This window comes from Monodelphis domestica, chromosome 7, assembly GCF_027887165.1.
Source record: "Monodelphis domestica isolate mMonDom1 chromosome 7, mMonDom1.pri, whole genome shotgun sequence".
Lineage (NCBI taxonomy): Eukaryota > Metazoa > Chordata > Mammalia > Didelphimorphia > Didelphidae > Monodelphis > Monodelphis domestica.
The window spans coordinates 76,849,259-76,873,816 of record NC_077233.1 but is presented as its reverse complement, the minus strand read 5'-3'; the positions used below and the strand labels follow the sequence as shown (position 1 = coordinate 76,873,816).

General features: G+C 39.5%; 1 protein-coding gene across 1 annotated transcript in view; it reads right to left on the bottom strand.

Annotated features, from left to right (window-relative positions):
• Nucleotides 1-7,152, bottom strand: part of GRB10 (growth factor receptor bound protein 10) — a 233,563-nt gene extending 226,411 nt beyond the window's left edge. The window contains exon 1 of the mRNA XM_007500399.3: nt 6,358-7,152. The gene's annotated coding sequence lies outside the window, so the exon portion shown is untranslated. The remainder of the gene's footprint in view (nt 1-6,357) is intronic.
• Between the last annotated feature and the right edge of the window lie 17,406 nt (nt 7,153-24,558).

Genomic DNA, 24,558 nt, shown 5'->3' with positions numbered 1-24,558 from the left:
TGTTAAAGTATTGACATAGAAAACGTTAAGAACTGAAATAATTCCTGTCTTGAATTATTTCATTCATTTCTACACTGATTAAGTATCTATTCACATATAAGGCCCAAATTTTAAAAACTCACCTGAACCGCATTATATATGCATGCATGCATAATGCATGTATATGTATGTATACTATATATACACACATGTATACACATCTGTAGTTCTAAAACCAAATTTAAAATGTATGATGAAACTGCTTTTTTTTTAAAGGAATCAACTGATGACCCAGCTGGAGACAGGAAAAAAGAAAAAAATCAATTGTCATGTATTAGAATCCTGGGTTCAATATAATACTATATATATAATAATAATAATAATAATAATATAATACTGTCAAGTAGCTAAATATGAAAAACCAAACTACTATATTTGTGTACATGACAAGAAGCAATGATGAGATATTTTGATATGAAAAACCTAGAGATAAAGGTTACTTTTTTTTTTTAATGTGATAGGAGACTTACAAAAGAGACTTGAAAGGGAAAAGTTTCTTAAATGTATTCATTTATTAAAGACATTCTGGCAGGAAACAAAAAGTATAGAAGTTAGGGGGCAGCTAGATGGCTCAGTGGATTGAGTCACTAGGCCTGGAGACGGGTTCAAATGTGGCCTGGGACACTTCCTGGGCAAGTCACTCAACCCCCATTGCCTAGCCCTTATCACTTTTCTGCCTTGGAATCAATACACAAAATTAATTCTAAGATGAAAGGGAAGAGTTAAAAAAAAAAAGTCTAAGATTCAAAGTTAAAAGTTCTAGGTTCAAGTCCTGTTTCTGAAATTTACTCATTTGTAATATGAAGAACTTGAATTTACTAATATTTAAGATCCCTTCCAGCTTTGATTCTTATAGATCTTTAAAACGATGTATCTCTCATCCCTTTCTGTTCTAACACTACTCAAAGATGAGGAACTGAGGTCCAGAAAGGTTGTGCCTTGTCCAAGTTTATATACTATAATATTATTATATATTTATAAGTTTGTATATTACAATATACATTATTATATTCAAGATCAGGATTTGGGGTAAGAGCGCCTGAATTAATACAAGTTTGGACACTACCTGTGCAACTTTGGTTAAGAGGCATCTCAGATTCCTCATGCATCTTAGAGAGTATCTAAGGGTTCTTTCATCTCTAAATCTATTATCCTATGACCACCTTCCAACTTTCCCACTCTATCTAATACTCTTAAAAAAACAAACAAACAAACCCTTTACACTCTGTCTTAGAATCAATGCTAAGTACTGGTTTCAGACCAGAATTGTAGTAAGGGATAGGCAATTGGGATTAAGTGACTTGCTTAGCATCACAAGACTAGGAAGTGTCTGAGGCCAAATTTGAACCCAGGATCTTTCCATCTCCAGGTCTGGTTCTCAAGCCACTTGGCTGCCCCATCTGATACTATTTTTTATTCATGTACAAATTAGATGTCCTGGCAATCTGGAAAATTCACATAAAAATGTTTGGTCTCCCCTTTGTACTCGAGAAGTCTAAATTTTTTCTTTTATGGGGTGTTTACAGTACTTTATTATAAATTTGGGTTAAGTATGCATTTCTGAGTTTCTAAAATTTTTTTGTGTTGTCTGCTGGCCTTTGTACGTCATCTGTGGCTTCCACAAAACTCCCCAAAAATTCCCATTTAGTTTGTTATGACAACCCATGATATATCCAAACTATAACAGGCAAAGTCACAATGGGAAAGGAATACCTTTACTCTAAATTCCCATAAAACTAAACAGTTCTCCTCTAGGGCTTTTTATTCCTAATTTGACTATTTGCTAACTGATCTAACCCACTCTTGCTTGGGAAGATTCCTTCTCTGCCTCCAAAATTTCCATCAGTCATAGTCTCTCCCTTCTTCAAAGCCCAACTGAAGAACAAATGCCATCCCAAAGTCTTCCCCTCCATAACCAAGGAAAAAGTGAGAACACCTCCTCAAATTTCTCAAGTTATTTTGCTTGGGGATCTCTTCTACACTTCCCTTATCTGCTTTCCCTTATATGAGCTATTTTCATCCTTAAGAGTAGGGTTTATGCCCTGTCCTGTCTTTGAACTCTTCATAGCACATAGTAGGTACCTGAGAAATGGACCCACTGGATAAAATATTCCTAGATGTCAAACACAGTCGCACTTGATCTCTGTATCTCCCTCAGTCCCTAGTACAGCGCTTCACACTTAAAAACTCAGTAAAAATAGAATTTGAATTATCAGGACATGCCCAAGCCCAATAAACAAGTCTGTGGGACAATATTAAATAAGACAGGTAATAAAGTCGAGCTTCCTTTGGTTTACCTCTCCTTGCCCCCCTCCCTGCCCCTTCCCCCTCTCCCCCACCCCCTTCAGAACCATTCACTGAATATGAAGCCTTATTGACTTTACTGTGTAGTTTGTGTGTGGCTTGCCCTCCCTTTCTAGGAATTCCAGAGAAATTTCTGCCTTATACTTAGAAACAATAAGGCTATTAAATGCTGGAGACCGACTGACTGCAAATCATGTGAATCTTTAATCCGACATAGACACTTTCCTGTAAAAACTGTTTCTAAGAATTGTTGAAGGGTTTCATTTTTGTGGCACCCTCCCTCCTTCCCTTTGGGGGAAAACGAGGGAGGGTGGAGGAAGAAGAGGTTTGTTGTTTCAAAAGCCCAGATTCCAAGGTCTGGAGTAAGAAGTTAAAGAGGGAAGGCAAGGCTGCTTACTGGTAGTTGGCTATTCATCCAGAAATACATTAGAAGCATCACTCAAAGTCCATTCTTCCCTCACAAAACCAATGCGTTGTTTACATGCTTTAACTTCATACTAAAAATATCTGTTTAGCAAAAGCCGGCATGTCATCAAACCATGCCAAAAATTCCAGTACTAACACAAATGGACATACCAGGCGTTTAATACAATATGTACGCCCCCGGGGCTAAGGTGGCAGCCTTTTCATTTTAAATACAGTCAACTTTTAATTATCTGTACTGAGGGAGAGGGCTGGTGCCATGGAATAATCCAAAGAAGCAGATGATCCAAAAAAAAAAAAGTTATTTATAATGGTTTAGGAACGTTTTGCTTTTGTGAGTGTTTCCCCTTGAACATGGATGTGTCAAGTAGGGAGAATTCACTCATCCCACCAATCTAAATACATAGAATTGCCCCTCCATGATTGCATCTCTCTCCCCCTACTCAAAATAGGACTCTCCTGCAACTTAATGTTGGTCTCACATTATTTACACGGCTGCAGTAGTCTTTATTTCTGAGTTTCTTCTAGAGGAACTAGAATCCAAGACTGCGAATGTACACTGGCTGTGAAGGCTAAATAAAAGCCATCTTAGAGATCTTCTGGTCCACCCTCGCTATATTTAGAAAAGGATCATCGCTACAGAATTCAAGTGCCCCCCTCTTTAGTTCAACACCCTCATTAGGAGGAGGAAACTTAAGTGACTTCCTTAAGCTCAGACTAATAAAGGTCAAGAGGTAAGGTTTTTTTGTTTGTTTGTTTTAAAGAACTGGGTCGTACTCTTTTCTGGAACACAAGGTCTGCTCAAGAGCCCAATGGAAGATTTAACTTGCTCCATTTTCAACCTGGTCCCTAGGTAAACCCGGTGTATAAATGGAGATTTTGAGCCTTTGGACTTCATCCCCCTTAGTATTTCCCAAAATTCCATTTTCCTGCATCCCCATGTTTTGCGTGATTGTATTTAAGGGGCTGTAACTCTTCTTTTGTTTTAGTTACTATTAATAAAACTTTATAAAATATAATCATTATTGATTATTAATTTTAAAACACACACTGGTGAGGCAGCTAGAAGACTCAATGGATACTGTGTTGGGCTTTGAGTCAAAAAAAGGAGAATTCAAATCTGGCCTCAGACACTCAGAAGCTGTGTGAGTCTCAGCAAGTCACTTAACCTCTGTTTTGCCTAAACCACTGGAAAAAGAAATGGCAAACTAATTTAGTATCTTTGCCAAGAAAATCCCATCATGGGTCATAAAGACTTAGACACCACTCAAGAGCATCCCTACCCCTACCGTGGACAACCTATGGATTATAGGTATGTTCTACCACTACTGCCAGGAGGTACTGATTTGAACCCAGGTCCTCTGACTCCCCAGCCAGTGCCCTTTTCTAACCTAAAAACTAAGATCCAGAAATAAAATGATTGGCCAACAGTCACCCAGGTGGTTAAATGGTACATTTATTCCTCCGCTTTTCACTAAAAAATCTCGATTTTAAACTGAATTTCGAAGGGTTAGTCATGGTGTTGAGCACAGGACCTCTGGCTTCTACATGCAACCCCATCACTGAACAGCTTTGTGACTTATAAGCACATTATTCTATCCTTCTCTGAACCTTAGTTTCTTTGGCTGTAAAATGAAAGGAGTGAGACTGAATGGTCTTTCATTTATTTTTGACATTTATGAAGTGCCCACTATATATGCCAGACACTGTAGTAGGTGAGGCACAAATACAAAAATGTCATTCCCTGCCTTTAAAGGCTTCTATTCTACTAGGGGTAGTAGAGAGTAACATGTACATAGATAAGTAAATACAAGATTTATACAAAGTAATCTGTTGGGTGGAGTAGAAGGAAGAAAATACTAACAATTGCTGGCACCTTTCTAGCTATTTAATTATCCATTTTATAGTTCTATCATATGGATTGACAAGAATATGCTAACAGGGGCAGCTAGTGGTTCAGTGGATAGCGAGCCAGGTCTAGAGACAGGATGTCCTGGGTTCAAATCTGGCCTCAGACACTTCTTAGCAGTTTGACTTAACCCCAATTGCATAGCTAGCCCCCATCACTATTCTGCCCTGAAATCAATAATTAATTTTGATAGAAGGTAAGGGTTAAAAGAAAAAAAAAAGTAACATGCTTACAATATTTTCCCTCCATGGCAGTATAAATTCTTGGGTACCCGTTACGATGGGTCAGAGAAGGGGGAGAAAGAAAGAAGACAAGTGTTAAAATAAAACTGGATACAGCACAGCCTTGTCTGAGTAAAGATCTAAAGAAAATCTCAAATTTAAATGGGGGAAAGGGTATGTTCATGGTCCTAGAACCTGAGAATACTTTCAAATGTAGTAAATATAAACATTACCAAGCCAATTAAAAACCCTGACCTTGCCAGTCCGCTTGTCAGACTTCAACTGTCCTTGGCTATAAAGGTTTTAATCTAAACTCATAGGATGAAAAATTAAAGATAAAAACATATTAAGAAGTTGGCTATGGGACCCTTGGAGAAGAGATCTGACTCCTGAAGATCTCTGTATCTTCACTTATAAAACAAAAGGTATAGAAGAGATAAAATTATAATTTTAGTAAAATGCCTTATATTTATAATTACATATCATAATTAATTATTATATAATTTATGATAATAAAGTCTGTTCTATTACATAAATGCTGGTTGGCTATATAATACATAATATGTTAATAATAATAATAAAATGCATTATAACTTACTTTTAAAAAAATCACTACATCTAAAGAGCTGAAAGGAATGTATGCCTGAATCTATAAGCCTCTCCCCCATCTGATTTCTTATTATTATTCACAAAGAAGGATTTCAACAAATATCCGACAGAAAAAAAAAGTTTGAGGTAACTGCAAATAAATTTTACCAAATGGTGCAATCGAAATTTGGCAGAATGACTGCTAGTTCTTCATAGTTTTCAGATGAGACCCCTCTATCAGGACCTTCTCATGCAGACTTCCTAATTGCAGGTATGAATCACCTGACTATAATCCAATTTTAAAAACCTCTAGCTAGAGTCTGTTAACTGGTCAGGCAAAGGAGCTGAGATTCTTGCTTGACTGCATCTGGCAAAGCTCCAGCAAGGAGGTACTGTGGGGATTACAGAGGTCTTACCCTTTAATAACTAGTTTTAGAAAAGCTTATACAAATCACTACTTAAAGCAAAATAGGTCAATTCTGCTTTCTAAATTTCTATTTCAAAACAAAAGTCTTACCGTTAACTGGTTTATCAGCCCAGTATTCCCAAAACTGAAATACAATTTGTGAAATATTCACAGGGTCCCCACCCCTTGGGCCACCCTGCCCTTCCCTCAAATGCCCTTTGCCATGGCTTCTTGAAGAAAGAAAGAGTTCCTCCAGGGGACCTTAAATTAAAAAGGAATGACAAGATGTTGTTTGTTTAAAGTCAGTAGAGATTTTTTTTTTAAGTCTGAAAAAAGAAAAGCAAAACTTACATAACAAATATGTATAGGAAAAGGGGGTGGGGGGGGTGGGAGAGAAAATACTTGTGTGCTCATTGAAAAAAAAATTCTAAAGGAGTTGGTCAAGATTGGCCAGAATCCTGTCCTACCTGGTATGACGGATATCCCAACTGTTCTCCATGACAGGGGAAGCCTCTGTGTGAGAGGAGAGCCTGGAAGTTCCATCCACAGTGCCAGGCAGGACAGAGGTACAAGTCAATACAGAACCAGAGGTCAAAACAAATCAGATCAGCCAATACCCAGAGAGCCCAAGGGGGGCTTTTCCCTTAGGCGAACAGACAGCCCAATCAGAAGGCAGCAAACAAGCTCTGGGAAAGGCTTGGGCTACAGCCTTGTCCAGGTGTGAAGTCACAGGTCAATGACACTGAGATAAGCTAAGTAGGATCAAAGGACAGGATTTACTGGAGTTAAGCAGTTAGTCACTCATCCATAATTCTGTGTCACTTCAATCGTGCTCTGTTCTTTCTTCCCTGAGAAGCTTCTATTTTTTTTTTTATGTATTCCTATGGCATCCCCAGGCTGGGTGTCCAAAACCTTCCCCTCAACTGTCTCAAGCTCCCAGAAAAGCCACTCATCCCGAGCTCTCTTTATCCTCCATCTCTAGACCTCTCTGTGGCTTCTCCCCCTGGTCCCTTCCCTCTGGCCTCAGAGGATGAGGCGGTCTTCCTCCTTTGCCAAAGCTAAACCTTTGATGCTCTCCCCTCGGTGGCAGCGGTGGGAGGGGTGGCTGTTTTAAGTAGGTAGCTGGGCTGGTTTCCCTTTTAGGGGGGTAGGGAGGCTGGGCTTACATCATAGCTTTGGTTTCCTTGATGCCAGAGGCATAAAAAGAGGCTTTAGGAGAATTCCCAGTACCCTGTGGAAGGAAGCCTTCCCAAGCCAGGATGGCTGGCTGCCTTGGTCAATGTGGAATAGTTCTATCTCAATTAGTATCTTTTTTAGCCTTAGGAACTGGATCCTTTTTCTCCTTTTGTACGAGAGTAAAGTCTATTCTGTTGTATAAATGCTGACTGACTTACATTTTGTCATTTACAAGTGACTCAAGGAAGCCAAGTCAGGAATAAAGTCCAATTTCTTGGATGCCCTTATTCCACTTTAATCGTCCTGCCTCAGATCACTGATGAACTGTCTCATCCTTGGGCAGATTACTTCACCTCTCAGCCTCCATTTCCACAACTGTAAAATGAGGGGGTTGGACTTCATCGTCTTTCAAGTATCTTTCCATTCTACATCTACGCTCCTATGATCCAAGATGGCAAGATGGCTCCACGATTCTAAGCCAGACAGCACCTCCTGGGTATTAAAGAGATTCTGTGAGATGTCTTTTGCCACAAACAGCACATTGGAATCACTGGAAGCATTTCTCAATTTCCCAAATGTATCACAGCCTGGATCTCCCCACTCTTCATTCCACTGTGGGCTTGGCTTCTTCTCCACATTCAGGAGGGAGGGAAAGAGAGGACACATAGAGATAGGTTTGCACCAATGAAACAAGCAGTCAAACAAGTTAGGTGCCAGAGCCTGGAATGTTTTTCATCCACTTTGTTTATGTAGTGTCAATGGTTAGAGCAAAACTGTCAAGGGGTTCACTGAGATAGATTCATTATATTTGAGAGCTTGCCACAGTTTAGTTCAATGTCATCTGGAATATTGGAACCTGACAATTAGGAGAGAATCCTTTTGTTTGGACAATGCAGAGACATTTCTTTACTCTAAAAGCCCATGTTTTTGGAAATAAGTTCTGATCAAAGACACATGTAAAACCCAGTGGAATTGCATGCCAACTATGGGAAGGGATGGGGGAAGGAGAGGAAGGGAAAGAATATGATTCCTGTAACCAAGGAATAATGTTCTAAATTGACTAAATAAAATTTTCTTTAAAAAATTAAAATTTAAAAAATGTTTTTTAAAGACCATGTTTTACAGATTATTTAATGCTACTCCTCAGTTTTCTGCACAGTTGTACTAGGCAGCATGGTGGCTCAATGGATAAGAGTACTAAAGCTGGAGTCAGGAAGACCTGAATTCAAATCCAGTCTCGGACAATGACTAGAGTTGCATGACTCTGGGCAAGTCACTGAACCCTATTTGTATCAGTTCTTAATCTGGTAAATAAGAATAATAACAGCACCTCCCTTCTAGGGTTGGAATGAGGTACTTGGTGCTGTTCCTACACACAGCAAGCCCTCTATACATGCCAGTGAGTACTGTTACCTGTCACAGGGATGGGGGATAGGGATGATGATGACACTGATATAGGGAAACTCTGGATATCTGGTGAGAACTTCCTTCTACCAGTGCAGGGCAGGACCTACTCTTACTTAAAAGACTACCAAAGAGGTTAAGCCAATAAACATCTATTAGAAACTTACTATGTGCCAGGCACTGTGCCAAGTGCTAGAGATATAAATATGGAAGAGAAAGTCCTTGTCCTCAAGGTGGCACAGTGAATAGAAGACCAAGCTTATGGACTGAGTTCAAATCCAGTCTCAGTCCCTTAAAGCTGTCCTTTAAGTACTTTGCACTTTCCTTCTGTGCAAAATAGGCAGGAAGAGGAAATGGAAAACCTTTCCAGGATCTCTACCAAGAAATCCTAAATGGGGTCAAGAAGGTTTAGACACGGGGGGCAGCTATCAACAGATGAGGAGCAGAGAGGGGAGAGAATCCAAATCATAAAATTTCAGAAAATAATTATCAAAAATTATTTCTACATACATGTTAAGTTAAGTTTTTTAAAATGAGAAAATAAGGTGGCAGCTTTGTGTGGATTTTAGTGGGGGGAAAAAAAGCTAAACAGAACGGAGCAGGACTGGAGGAAGTAGGCTGTAGGTTCAAATCTGACCTCAGACAATTCCTAGTTATGTGACCCTGGGCAAATCACTTCATTCGAATTTTTCTTAGCCTTTGCTACTCTTCTAGGAAGTAATATTTAGTAGCAATTCTAGGACAGAAGGTAAGGGTTTAAGAAATATATATTAAACAGCACACTCTTTAGACACAGCTAATCTGAGGCAACATTTAACTCAGTTCATCTTGATTCCAAGTCTCTGGAGCCATGACATCTTCATGTGTTATTTTTTTTATTTTAAATTTTTTTCTGCCGTTATGAATATTTTGGAGTATGTGCAATCTCTCTGCCTTCATCTTCCTTGGCACATATCAGCTCTGCCATATATAACATGTGACCTTAGGCAAATCATTTAGTCCGACTCCTTCATTTTTCAGATGAGAATAATGAGGTGTAGAGCTTAAATGAAGGCCCCTCCTGGGTCCAAATCAAGGATTATGTCATTTTTCAATATGCCAAGTAGGTGTGGACATCTAGGTGGTGACGTAGATAAGAGCACCAGACCTGGAGTAGTCAGGAAGACTCATCTTCCTGAGTTCAGATCTGGCCTCAGCTGAATGACCCTGGACAAGTCATTCAACCCTGTTTACCTCAGTATCCCTTCCTGTAAAAATGAACTAGAGAAGGAAATGGAGAACCACTCTAGTTTCTTTGCCAAGAAAACCACAAATGGAGTCAGAACTGAAACAACTAAAAAAACAACAAGAAGGTATACTTTTGGTGATATACTTGATTTTTTTAAGTGTGTATATTGACATCAACTGAAAACAAGTATTAGCAGAGCTACATTGCTATAACTTATATAAAATCTCTGGATTAATTAGCAGTGCTTTTCTTTGAGTCTAAAAATGATATTAGTCTGAGGCCACTTTTAATAGAGAAAACTGTAGGGAAAGATGAGATCATCAGTAAAGGAAATGGAACATTTTTTCTTAATGAAATGTAAGTTTGAATTAACTTCTCAATGTAAGACAACCACTGTAACTGAGACTAATTAAAAGTTTTAAAATTTGAAAACATGTTCAAGTTCACATATGTTGAGTGAAGGAATATTCACAGATGGTTTAATATCAGTTACCTTCCTCATAATTTGAGAATATCGAATGTCAAAAAATGCAATCAAAATTGATGACAGGGATAAAAACACCTATGTATGAGTTATTCTCAGAAATGGCAGTGAATAGCTCTGCTTCTTTGTTGTTTCTTTTCAATAATCTCATCGAGGTCATTTTAATCTTTGAATTTATAAATTCTGGGTAATAGATACTTAGATATGTGGTCTCAAATCCCAGCTCTGCCACTTTTAACTATATGCCTATTTCATGAACGTCGATTTCCTCATCTTCTAGATGATTCAAAGCCCCTCCCAGTTCTAAATTTATGAGCCTATAATCCTTCCGTAAAGCCAACTAAAACAAATTCTAAGACTTATGGGTTGAATCAGTGTTTGCTGATAAGGCTTTCTGTTCCCCCCCCCCCCCCCCCACTGAATTGCTGGAAGTCATTTAAGCACCTGGATTTATAAGGGATTGTTGAAGTGATGAAACCAGTTTTCATTAGCAAAAGGGAAGTAATTCTTTTCTAACTTTGAACTAATTAACTCTAAATTGATCGATTGCTTGAGAATTCAAAAAATAGCAAAGCTTCCTATTTTTTTACTTCTAGTATTTTAGTTTTTTTTTTTAAAAAGGCAAGGCAAAAAACATTGAACTAGCTGTACAAGGCAATAGTTTAAGTTTCCTATGCTCCTGTTGCTGAAATAATCTATAAAACTTCTCAGGTATATACTTCAGATAGCTTTAGTAAACAAAAACCTTATTTATTTTTCTGATTTGACTGCAAAGGTAACTAGGAAATAATAGTGATGGGGCAGTAAGTATTTTTTGATAAAGTAGAGACAGCCCTAGAACAAAAATCCAGAGTCAGGTTGCTAATAGAGATACTTGGTTAGTTACAAGCTATATGACCCTTGGGCAGAAATCATTTTACTTGGGTTTCCTCATGACATCCAATGAGATCCATGGCATTACAAAAGCTATCAAGATTTGGCTCTTCCAACTCTTAAATTTTCTGATCCTGTATAAACATTTTGTCAGGGGACAGGAGAGGTAGTGGATTGAGAGCCAAGCCTTGGGAACAAAGGTCCTGGGTTCAAATAGCTGTGTGACCATGGGCAAGTCACTTGATCCCAATTGTCTAGTCCTCACTGCTTCTCTGTCTTACAGCCAATACACACAGTAAGAGTTTTTTAAAAAATAGTCACCATTTCAAGTACAATAATTGTTACCAATTTTTATTGGTAACCAATTTTATTGGAATATTATTAAAACCAGTAAGATTGAAGATTTCTTGTGTTAATATACTGTCTTTTTGACTTAGTTGGAGATAATTTAGCTGGTAACCTCAACAGATAAGAAGTAAATCCTTTCATCTCCCCCCCCAAAAATGAAATCTGGAGCACCCAAAAATTAAATCTCCCTTCACCAAAGCTCATGAATTTGACTTACAGGAGAATCTTTCAATCCCTCTCATGCATAGAATCCAGTTACTCTTTAGATACAATTGTCAAGATTAACAGTCTAGTTTGAGTCCACAACTGGGAAATGGCAAATCAGAAGGTGGAGAAGAAGAAATATAGAAAGAGTGACAGCACAAAATTAGACAGGAGCTAGAAAAACTGGTGAAAGCAGACATCAAGAACTGAAAAATTAAGGCCAACGCCATTTATTTTAGGAGCCTATAACCAAGCACACTTCAGAGGGGCCCGAGAGCACTGCTGCATTATAGCATGGTACAATAAAAAATCAAAAGGTTTAATGAAGATGCCCCCTGAGTCAATGAAGTTTAATGAAGATGCCCCCTAAGTAATCCAAAAATAATGTTCTTTTCTTTCTCAGCTTACACACTTGCTATTCAAGCAGTTAAGATATATATATATTAAATACATTTTAGAAAATTCTTCTTAATGGCTAGAGTAAAATAAAAAAGGCAGCAATAAAATTTCTTAAGGTGTTTAGATAAATTGGGGAATGGGAGGACATAGTTTGACTGGGAGAATAATGGACAATGAGGCCAGGAAGATCTATCGGAGATAAGCTGTATGAGTCTTCTGAAACCTAAACCCAGTTTATATTTTATGTTTGAGATAACAGGAGCCACTGTAGTGACTCACCCAGTCAGGTCTATGGAGTATGGCCTAAGGTGGGGAAAGACCTAAGATAGGGAAGGCCAAGGCTACTGCAATCATCTAATCAAGAAGGGAAGAAGACCTGAACTGTGTTAATGCAGAAGGGGAGGCAGTTTGTGGAAAGATGCTGTCAAGGATGAAAAGCTAAGATTTGATTTGGTAACAGAATGGATATGGAAACGGTGAATTGGGATATAATCAAAATATAGTCTTCTGGTAAGGTCTGAATTGAAGGGGATTCCAAAGCACAAGATACAGGGAAGCTTCACAGATTCAAAAAGAATGAGATAGACAAGTGGGGAACTCGAAATAGAAATAAATCCCTTTAACAAAAGTGGCTGCTGACTCTGTAAAAGAAAAGAAAACAAAATAATTTTTTTTTTAAAGTATAGACTTAGAATAAAAGATTCCCAGTTTAAGTCTTGATTCTCCCAGATTTGGGGAGCTCAGAGGTATGAACTTCCCTGAGCCTCAGTTTCTTTATCTGACAAATAAGTTTAATAAAAAAACTGGCACTAAATCATCTGCTCCACCAGGTTGTGATTTTTAAATGAGAGGAACTACACTGAGTGTCTAGTTGTCATAAAGTCCAACACAAATGTGAACAATTATTAAGAAAAATGTAATCTCTAAAAGTCTAGAATTTTACATGCCAAGCACATTACACACACACACACACACACACACACACACACACACACACACACACACACACACACACACACACACAATGACAACAAAGGAAATTCTGAAAAACATTCCCAGGAAATTAAGACTAAGGTTGCCTTTAGCTTCAAAGTTCAAAGAAACTGCCATTGAAACGTTTATCAAATTTACTCCCAAATGCTACCAGTGAAAAATGTAAAGACTTCATTTACACTTAGAAGAAAATTGTGACCCGATTCAAAATTCTTACCTACATCCCAAATAAACCTGGGGGAATCAACCAAAAATCAAACTGATTTTTAAAATAAATTTCCTCATTTGATCTTCAAAGTAAAGTATTGGCCTTCCCCCCTCCCCCCTCCAAATTGCTGCCTGAAGGAGTCTGTTAATACAAGATTCTTTAAACTCTTCAGGAACACAAGTTCAAAGGCAGTAGTTCAATTCCTTCCTAGGCCTACCAGAAAACAATAACATCTACTAAAAAGTGTTTCAGGAGGGAGAAACAAACACCAAGTCAAATCACTGTTAATTAATGGTGTAGGACAAAAAGGGCCCCTTCACCGTGGAGCAAAATGTTATCACTTCCAAAAACACGAGTGGACATCTCCAAATTTTGACCCTCCACCCCCTACAGATCTAGAAATAGTTTAGGGGTGTTCTTAGGAGGGCTGATCCAGCCATTACCCACTATGGCACTGAGAGACAGAGTCCAATGAGGAAACCTGGAATTTTAGCCATGCTAAAGTATAAAACTGAGAAGCAATAAGGTTAGGGAGGAGGATACAGTGAGGGGAAAGGCTTTTGATTTGGTGATATGACCCTAGAGAAGAGTTCTAGTGGCTAAATGGAGACAGAAGCCAAATTTTAAGAAATACTTAATCAGAAGTAAGAATGAACAAAAATAAAAAGAAGTAATAGTAAGAAGAAAGCAGAAGCTGTTAGTAGCGTATGGTCTTTTGTAATCCTTTCTAGAAATCTGGCACTGAAATGGGGAGAGCAAACAGTGATAGATAGCTTCCAAGGATAGCTAAGTGAAAGCATGTTTTCTGGTTAGGACAAGGGACAGCCCAGCATAGGGCCAAAGAGCCGGAGAAGAGATTCAGGATGAGATAAAGGCAATGAACGACTGCAAAATGTCACTGAGGAAACATCTGGGAACAGGATGGAGAGGTCTGTTAGCACCAAAGGAAAAGAGATGCTTATAGAGAGCAGACCAGAGGCTGAAGCACGGGAGTTTTTAAGCATCTGAAAGGTAGTCGCATGAAAGTGAGGATAGACTTATTAGGCTCAACCCCAGAAGACATACAAACAATGAATGAAAGTGGCAAATTTGGGGTGGATATAAAAGAAAACTTCCTGTCAGTGCTATCTAAAACTGGAATGTGCTACTTCAGGAGGTAAAGAGGCACTGCATCCCTCCACCCTCAATGACAGTGGGTATGTGGTAAAGGGGTCCTTGTTTATTTGTGGGTTGATCTGGGTGGTCTCGGAGATGGCTATTCCAAATCTTTAGATTCTCTATTAGACTGAAAACTCCATTGGGGCAAGGCCTTGTCTTTTGCTTCTTCTTTATGTCTTAGAACAGTGCCTGGTACCTGGGTGCTAAATAACTATTTTTAAAATCCATACCTTGGTCTTAGTGTCCATTCTATGACACAAGAGAGGCAAGGGCTAGGCGATTGGAATTAAATGGCTTATCAAGGGCCAATAGAGCTGTTAAGTGTTAAGAGGTGACACTTGAACCCAGGTCCTCTTGACTCTAGGTCTGGCTCTCTATCCACTGTGCTACCTACCTACTCTGGTGCTTGATAATGTTTACTGATTGACTGACTCTCCTGGAGAAGATTTGAGGACAAAGAAAAGTTAAAATGGAATTGAGGATGATTATAAAGGAAGATCTTGATCAGTCAGTCAACAAGCATTCTATCAAGTGTCTGCTGTGTATCAGGCACTTTACAAGGCACTGGAGACACCAGACAAGAATAAAACAGTCTCTGTCCGTCATCTGCTAAAGGTAAAAAGGACAAAGGAGAGTTGGGAGTTTGGAGATAAAGCCCACAACCATTACTGTGATGCATGTGATCAATAACCATCCTATCACTATATTGTCTTAAGTTCTAGTGGTACAATGGAAGGAGCTGGAGGGCCTAGCCTTGAGTTCTATCTCCCATTGGTAAGTTCCTCCATGACCACCATTTTGGAAAAGGCCTTAACCCAAGCTATCCTTCAGGGCTTTGCTTCTGACCTGCCGAGCTTGACCATGAAAGCTCCTACTTCATCTCCTTATTGGAATGAATCTTCCCCATGAAAAGGCATCGAGGCTGGGGAATGCCCTTCTTTTGGTTTGGATAAGCAGAGCTTCCCACTGCTGGGGAACCTAATAAATGTTTAATAAATATTTATTGACTAATAACATTATCTACGTAACCTTAGAAAGTATTAGGTCTCAGGTTCATCTTTTGCAAAATATGAGGGTTGGACAAGTCAGCCTTCCCAAGCTCTTCATCTATGAACCAATGATTTATTGATAAAGCCATTTAACTTTTCTCTGCCTCAGTTACCCTTACCTGTATAATAGCAGCACAAAAAAGGGATTAAGTGAGTATGTGTGTGTATGCACAATGCAAACATTAAAGCATAATTAGCTATTATTTTTAATTAGCTGTTATTATTAAGACACACAATAGGCTTACTGATTTTTTCTTTACTTTCTGTTTTTTTAAACCCATACCTTCTGTCTTAGTATCATTTTTCAAGACAGAAGAACAGAAAGGGCTCAGCAAACAGGGCTAAGAGGCTTGCTCAGGATCACACAGCTAGGAAGTTTCTGAGGCCAGATTTGAAGCCAGACCCCAACTTTAGGCTTGATGTTCTATCCACTACACCCCTAGCAGTCCCAGGCTAACAGATTTTCTCCAGGGTTCCCCACACTTGACTAAAAAAATGTCTAGTGGCCTAAATATTCTTCCACTCTTGCTACGGGTCAAACTCGTCTTTGCTCACTACTCTGTAGTTAACTCTTCTTCCTGAAGAGGATTCTTAAAATCAAGGCTGATGACACATTTAAAAGCCCCAAATCCAAGAGACCAGACACTAAATCCTGCCATTCTTCATCCTTCCACCCCTTTTTAATCGTATATAATTTTGCTACCATTCCAATTAATGCTACCAGTAATCTGAGGGGGTGAGGAAACCCCAATGACCATATATAGCACTCAGTGTTGAGCTCAGAACCATGAAAATATCACTATCTGGGCTCTGTTTAGCATATTTTAACATTTGTGGCTTCACCAACAGCATTTTATTCCAAGTTCGGATTTTGTTTTGCTTTTATGCCCCATGGTAGCTCCATTCTGCTCTGTGCAGATTCGCTTCCATATTTGCTCTGCCCATTCCATACTGCTCTAAGCGGTTTTAACATTTTTTTTCCTGCCATTAGAACATGGGGCGCATCTGGGCATCCATCAAAGGGTAAAGTCATTTATCCAGTTTTTCCAGTTTTCCTACAAAAGTCATCACCCCCCTCAGATGACACAATCCTTTAATGGGACAACCTGCCCTAAATTGTTATCATTAAGAGACGGTCCACATTTGACCGATTCTTTTTCCCCAGTCTGGCCTGAAATAGACACTGGTCCAAAATCTGGGCGATGAAGAACTGTAGAGTAGTGACAAGTCCAAGTTCATTCATGCAAATACTGACTAAGCCTACTAGGTGTCAGGCAAATTCCTTTCTCCTCTGCTTTAATTCAAAAGGAAGCCAGGTCCAGGAGGGATAGAATCTGCTTGTCTCTGAGAGAGCTGGGCCTGCTGGAAGCTATTTTAAGATCACTATATATAGAAAGGGATATGGCAAATAGTGTCAGGAAGCAAGTCAAACAGAGCGGACTCAAAGGAGAGGATACAGGAAGGACTGGGGAGGGGGCAGTGTTGATGGTGGCCAAGGAGGGTCAGGTAATGATATGGAAGTTTCAATGAATCCATACCTCTTCCCCGACTTCCCCCCCCTACAATTGTGCCTATAGATGGGTGCTTCCTTATTTGTGCAGACTTTCAGGATTTCACAGGCTTCTCAGCCCTCAGATTAAGGCTACCAAAATTGCATACAATATCTAAACAAAAAAGGGGTGGGGGTGGGGAGTGGCAGGATCAGTTTCTGGACTATTGGAATTTTGGCCTTTTAAATATGTCATCAGCCTCGATTTTTCCATTTGTAAAGGGTCCTAGACGAAACCTTCTCAGCCAAGGAAGGGAAAGTCCCCAATTGGTGCCCCCATTGAAACCTCTCCCAGCTCAGAAAAGTCTAGAAGAGAGATGTTCAACTATCCCCCCAGGGGAAATCTTAACAAAGGATAGTTATCTGAGGGCTAATATTTGTCTTTAAAAACAGGTAGCTACTTTTTTTTAGGCAAAAGAAATGGCCTCTAACCTCAAAGGATTTACTCCAAGTTCCAGTCAGTCCCCTGGTACTTAGGAGGGAAATTAATTTAGATTCCACCACCCTGGGGAGTTCTAACTCTCCCAGAGAAGAGGCTCTTAATTTTTTTAATATCATGGACATCTTTGGCAATTTGGTCAAGTTTCTTGGGTTCCTTCTCAAAAAGTCTTCAAATGCATAGAAGAATATACATAGGATTACCAAGGGAACCAAAGATACTGAAATGAAGTTATCAGAATATTTTTTAAAAGCAAGTTCCTGGACTCCAAGTTGAGAATCCATGGGGCTAGAGGGAAAAGAGAAAGGAAGAAAATCTATATAGAATTTTCGAAGGCCCAGAACCCAGCATGATCTGCCCAGCGGGCTCTAACCCATATCCCAAGGCATCTGGAACCATTTTTGGGTATACAAGTGTGATGAAGGGATGGGCCTCAGTCCAACAGACACCTAACTGGATCTGTGCCAGGCCATGGAAAATGCCAAGTGGCTTGGTGCCTCTCCTGGCAGCCTATCTAAATGTACCCCGGGGAGCACTATGCCATCAGGGCTACTAAATAATTTATAGTCACCTACAAGAGCAAGAGTAAGGGGGGGGGGGGAGGAAGGAGGGGGGAGAGAGGGAGAGGGAGAGGGAGGCAGAGAGAGAGGAAGAGAAAGAAGGAGTGAGAGGGGAAGGGAGAGATGGAGGGAGGGAGAGGGAGGTAGAGAGGAAGAGAAGAGGGAGGTAAAGAGAGGAAGAAAAAGAAGGAGTGAGAAGGGGAGGGAGAGAGAGAGAGAGAGAGAGAGAGAGAGAGAGAGAGAGAGAGAGAGAGAGAGGAAGAAAAAGAAGGAGTGAGCGAGTGAGAAGGGGAGGGAGAGACAGAGAGAGAGAGAGAGAGAGAGAGAGAGAGAGATAAAGAGAGGAAGAAAAAGAAGGAGTGAGAAGGGGAGGGAGAGACAGAGAGAGAGAGACAGAGAGAGAGAGAGAGAGAGAGAGAGAGAGAGAGAGAGAGAGAGAGAGAGAGAGAGGAAAAGACTTAAGGAGCCCAGTTTTAATCTTCCTTTGAAGAAGGCAAAGTCTTCAGAGATACAAGAGAATAAGGTAGAGAAACCATTGTTCCTTCACTCATGAAAAGGGTTTATTTTTCTATTCCTTTTCTATAATCAAAACATTCTCTTTCGTTTCATCCTTGACCCTTCCTTTCCAATGTTTCCACTCCTTTCATACCAGCATAGGGACTTCCAGAGGTATATGAACAAAAATCACTGCCTCTCTCTTTCATTTATTTCATCATGTGGACGAAAATCTCATTTTTCTTACTAACAGGGGTAATAGAAGTAGCCTCCATCATGTGAGGGCCTATTCTATTTTAGATGAAAACAAAATATAGTGATCCCTCCACCATTTACTCTACTTTAGCATTATTACACAAGTGTCACAAAATGTCTTTTTTAATACTTGGATATTGTGTAAGTTTTAATTCCATTATATTTTACTACTTCTAAACTCTAATGTATATAGTTCACCTTGGAAACTGTATAATGTTTGAGTTAACCAGAATATACCAAGTAACAATATACAAGAAGACCCTGGATATGAAAATATAAAACCAAAGCCATTTCAACAAGTATATATTGTACCTATTATGTGGTATAGTCAAAGCCTCATTTTCCATAGTTTTAGAGATTTAGAAATAGAAGAAACCATAGAACCAACTAAAACAGACCCAGTACTACAAAGATGAGGAACTGAAACCCAAAGAACTTGTGACTAATCCAAGTTTATAAAGGTTGTGGTTATCAGAACTTTTACCCAACTTCATAAGGGAATCAAGTATTCCACATAAATTACTATTCTATAACTAAAGTTTCAATAATTATTTTTAAAGTAAAAAGTTTAATGAATAATTGTTTAAATTTAAATAGGCATAGTTAAGGAAATGTTTTTAAATGTTTAAATAAATTTAAATAATTATTTTTGAATTTAAGTATCTTAAAATTGTTTTTAAATTTAAAATTATTCCTTTTTATGAAAATCTTCCTGAAAGATATTACACATGACCTGCCTTCTTAAATGGATGCTGAACATAGATTATTCTTTTCTGGATTAACTCGGGGCCATTATGATTAAGATTAATTCAAAGGGTACTATAGCAATGTCTGCATTATCCAGCAAGATTGTCTGCCTGCTCCTTACCTCAAGACCTGAGAAAAGTCATCAAACACATCACTACCCCTAATAAGAACATGGTCATCAATTGCCCGATGACTTCAATCACCATCCTCTCTTATTTCCTTTTTTCATGACACCACTGCGGTTAGCACTGTCATTCCTTTTTAGAATATAAACTCCATGAGACCAGGGACTAGCTCCAGCTTCCTCTTATTTGTTTTTCTCAATGATTAGTACTTTAAATGGATTCATTCCTAAAATGGTCCCAAGTCTTCACTTTTTAGTTCTAAGACCTACTTTTTGTGACTTCTCTGGCTACTCCCTGATTACTATGCCTATCTCTAGAAACCTCCTTCTCTACTAATATGCCCACCTAACACTTTTTTTAGCTGTATACTAAAAAAAAAAATGGAGAGTGGATCTTGTTATAATTTTCTTAAAAGTACAACTAGATTTTGAGGGAAGAGTGGATGGAGGAACTCTTCTAGAAGCTAAGTATATGAACTCAAAGGTCTTCTTCTTGCTGACTTCTTAACTGGCATAAAAGACAGGGCAGCAAGGTGGCTCAGTGGATTGAAAGCAGACTTAGAGATGGGTAATGCTGGGTTCAAATTTGGTCTCAGATATTTCCTAGCTGTGAGATCCAGGACAAATCACTTACCCCCCCCCCCCCATTGCCTTTACTGTACCTCTGCCTTGGAACCAATGTGTATTATTTATTCCAATACAGAAGGCAAGGGTTAAAAAAAAAAAGAAAGGAAATTATTAGATAAAGTAATTTCCAGGTACAGTAAGTATTAGAGAAAAGACAGAATCAATCCCTGACCACCTGAGGCATGCAATATTACTGAGCATAATGGTCACTTGTTCAAGCCCTTCGTTCTTGAAGGGAACCAAGATGACACCACAGTGTCAGGATCAATATTCAATGTGTCCAACAAGACCAGTACAGAGTTGGAAAGCTCTACCACAGGTTGGGCACAAATAATCCTATGAACATTTGGGATGGAGATGTCTTGAAATCTGGGCATCTTCCATTTCTTTTGAGCTACCACAATTCCGCTTTACTCATAGACCTTCTTTGATGTGGGGGACACGATGCCAAGCCGTCTTGTGCCATTGTCTCACAATCAATACCAAAAGTGTTCAGAGACCTGGGCATCCTGGAACAGTTGGTGAGGAGAGGAGGAGCAGAACATAGAGATTTAAGTAATCCAGAGCCATTCAATTTGTAACTGAAGAAGTAATGTCAGACAGATAAAAGGAAGCTGAGCTGGGACCAGAACTTAAAACCTAGGGCTCTTTTTACTACCCCAGCAACCTCCACATAAAAGGAGTTCATTTAATCCTCACACTGACAGTCAAAGAGGTTAAGTGACTTGCCTAGGGTGACACAGCTCAAATGTTCACTTTCCAATTCATCCCTGCCTAGAATACAAGCCCAGATCTCTTTTCACACGTACTGGAAAGGAACAAAATAAAATTAAACTCAGTGAAGTAGACACTCCCAGCCCATAGTTCCAACTACCATAGCTCTCACCAAGTGTTAATGAAGTTTTCTCCAAAGGAAATAAAAGCACCCAAAATGAAGTCTGTTTTTCCCCATCTTGCTTCAAGAGAATATGAAGTTGGTTCAGACACCTTCTAGCTGTGTGACCCTGGGCAAGTCACTTAACTCCCATTGCCTAGTCCTTACCATTCTTCTGCCTTGGAACCAATATACAGTATTAATTCTAAGATGAAAGATGAGTGAGAGAGAGAGAGAGAGAGAGAGAGAGAGAGAGAGAGAGAGAGAGAGAGAGAGAGAGAGAGAGAGAGAGAGAAAGAGAAAGAGGGAGAAGGAGAGGGAGAGGGAGAGGGTGAGGGAGAGGGAAAGGGAGAAAGAATATGAATCAAGTAACATTTTTTTACAATAGCCAAATCACCAATGCCCAATAGCAAGAACTCATCCTTGACTTTTTGCCCAGAAGTATAAATGAAGCTGGTGACAAATTCAATCTTATTGCTCCTTTAATTTAACCCTTGGACTGCCTTGCCCCCAGCCCCAAAAAGCACATTCTGCTTAGAGAATCCTAAGTGAAAGGATGTGTGGATGGGTAGGTAAAACAACAGGATTATATGGGGGTCAATTTTTTCTTGTTTTATTTTGAAATACAGATGAGGAAGGGTCAGGAAGAGAAGCAGAAAAGGAGAACAGTTGAAAAATAAGTATGTCATATTGGGCCAGTAAATTTTATGAGTCAAATCTGAAATAATTCCAACATCTGGGGAAAATTATTAATTTACATTATTTGGGGGGACAGTGAAATTGAATGCCACACTCTAACAATGTTGTCAACTTCTTTTTTCAAGTCATTTTAAAAATAGAAAAAGAAAAGAGCACCCTCACAAAAGGTTTGTTGTCACACATTCTGCCAGACCTCACGAAGTCCAGAGGACATAGACAAAGCATTCCTAACAAACTCAGCTCCCTTGAGTTCCCCCACCCCCAGCAGTAGGTGATAATTTTTGACATCACTCAAATTACCACCTCCTATATAGTTTTCTTTCCCATCAGCCTTTCCCCCTCATCAAAAAACAATGACAGAAAGTGAAATGTAGCAGTCAACTGCTAGAGTAGTTTTCACTTAATCCACTGGTTTAGGGTAGAAGGAATCCTGAACAGGAAGGAGAAATGTGGTCCTCTTTTCAGAAGACCTGAAAGAGCTCCATCCAGCCTGAAGTTAATCCTAACACATTCTCCATCCTCTCCCACTCTCTCTGTCTTTCTGTCTTTCTTTCTGTCTTTCTTTCTGTCTTTCTTTCTGTCTGTCTGTCTGTCTGTCTGTCTGTCTGTCTGTCTGTCTCTCTCTCTCTCTCTCTCTCTCTCTCTCTCTGTCTCTCTGATGTTTAGATTAAGCCCAGCCCCCCAGCCCCAAACACAGGGTGCTTCATAATGTGAATGGATGTAAAGAGAGGGATATATAAATCACAGCCCTGGACTAGGAGAAGCATCCATAAATAAGCATTCCTGTGTTTATAAGGAATTCCTGTGTTTATAGCTCCATGTGTAAGCCTGCTGTTCTTCAAGTTCTTACTGACCCAAGAAAGCATCTGACCCAAGGGAAGCTGGATGAGATGCTAGAAAAATTCATAAAACCTGTGTCTTGATCCCAGTTAGGGCACTTAAATTGTTCTATGACAAGGAAGCCTCAAAATAAGAGGATTTTATTAGTGGATCTTTCTAGCTTTAAAACTCTTGTTCTATCTATGATTGTTCACACTGACCTAATCATAAAGCAGATTTAATTCTATCTCATGAGATAGGGTGTCCCCAAGCAGGAAATTTGAGGAGTGTGCAACAAGCAAGAGATGTGCGGGTTTTATAGAGTTTTCGAGGGAGCTGTCCCTTCGTGCACAAGTCAGGCTCACATTCTAACACCCAATCCTGTCCCTTCTTGGCTGCATGGACAACTTGTGATCAAGGTATGGAAGTGCATCTAGGATAATAACAGGATATCAGATATGTAACAACAAGATGCAGCAGAGGAGTGGTGGTGGAGAAACAGGATACAGGTGTATTTAAAAATGGGGAAGTTGTAAAACAGCAAGGATACTGGTGGTTGACCCCTTGTTCTGGCAGGATCTATATCTATGACTCGTGTTAACCCTCATCTTCCTCCCATTCACTCCTTCCATTTTATTTTATTCTCTGATAGTCTTAAACACAAGTCACTCCTCCTAGCTACTCTCCCAGCTGCCCACAAGTCCTCTGCCCACTGATCTAGATCTAAATATTTAGGGGCAGAATTCCTTGGTGGTCACAAGATCATGATTTTCTCTCCTTCACACGTAAGTTTCCAGGTAACTATCAACTGCATCTGTTGGACAGCAAGTTGGATCTATCCTATAAAACAAGGAACTAAACTGGGAAGGATGAGCAGAAAGCCAAACACTCCAATAATCATTGATATCATCCTGGACCAAGGTTCATTAAACAAGGAGTCTATCCAGCTTTAAAGCTGAATTCTTAGCCAGTTCCTCTGAAAGTGCTGTGAACTTGTTTAACACCAGTGATAGATCCATCCAAGATGGCGTTGTTGGAAATGAAGGTGCAGCATTTTCCTCCCAGCATCACCCATACACCCCCTTTTCTGCAAGTAGCATGTTCAGTACTAATCTATTTTCCCAAACCATACAACTAGTGGCATCTAGCTATTGAGTAAGTCCCCTGATTGAATCTCTAGTATAATTGAGGAACCTCTATTGATTATAGTAAATACAATTTATCCAACCTGCATTCTTATGAATGGAAACCCACCAGAACCCCACAGCTACTTGATTTAAATTCATCTAGTATTCACTCCTATGGAATCTAAATATACTGAGGAGTTAATGGACCTCTTCATGGATCATCAAGCCCTGGTTAGGGTTTTGTTCAGGGTGGGTTGGTTCAGGTATGCCAGAGAATAGGGAATAGCCAACTGGACCAAAGAGCATGTGAGAGTCTTCCCAGTCAGGGAATAGTCTCTAGAATCTTTCCCTCACCACACGTCCACCATTGGTCAGCTCTGGGGACCTTCAGGCAAGCATAGTTGCTCAAGCCCATTACATTCCACAAATACTCACAGGAGAGACTGGCAGGCTGTCCTGTACCTCACGAGATGCAGGTAGTCAAATTTCCTACCAATGGTCGTACTGTGGGGAACGTCTTTAATCTCTCCCCATGTCTTGGGAGGATATAACTGACCCCATGAACTGCAGTTCTGGGAAATAACGAGGTTCCTTCTAAACAGAGAAACCACAAAATGGAATTCAGACTCAAACTTCTCTCCTCCTAGGGGAAAAGACATTACCTGAGTCACAGACCTACTTTCTACACAAGGGTAGAAGTTACTTTTGTTTAAACTTTATCCCTGACCCACCAGACATTAATCTGCTGACATCCATTCTGTTTGCAGGGCATCATGGAAGTCCTCCACCTCGAATACCTGGATCGGGGCTCTGGGTTTTTCTGTCCCTA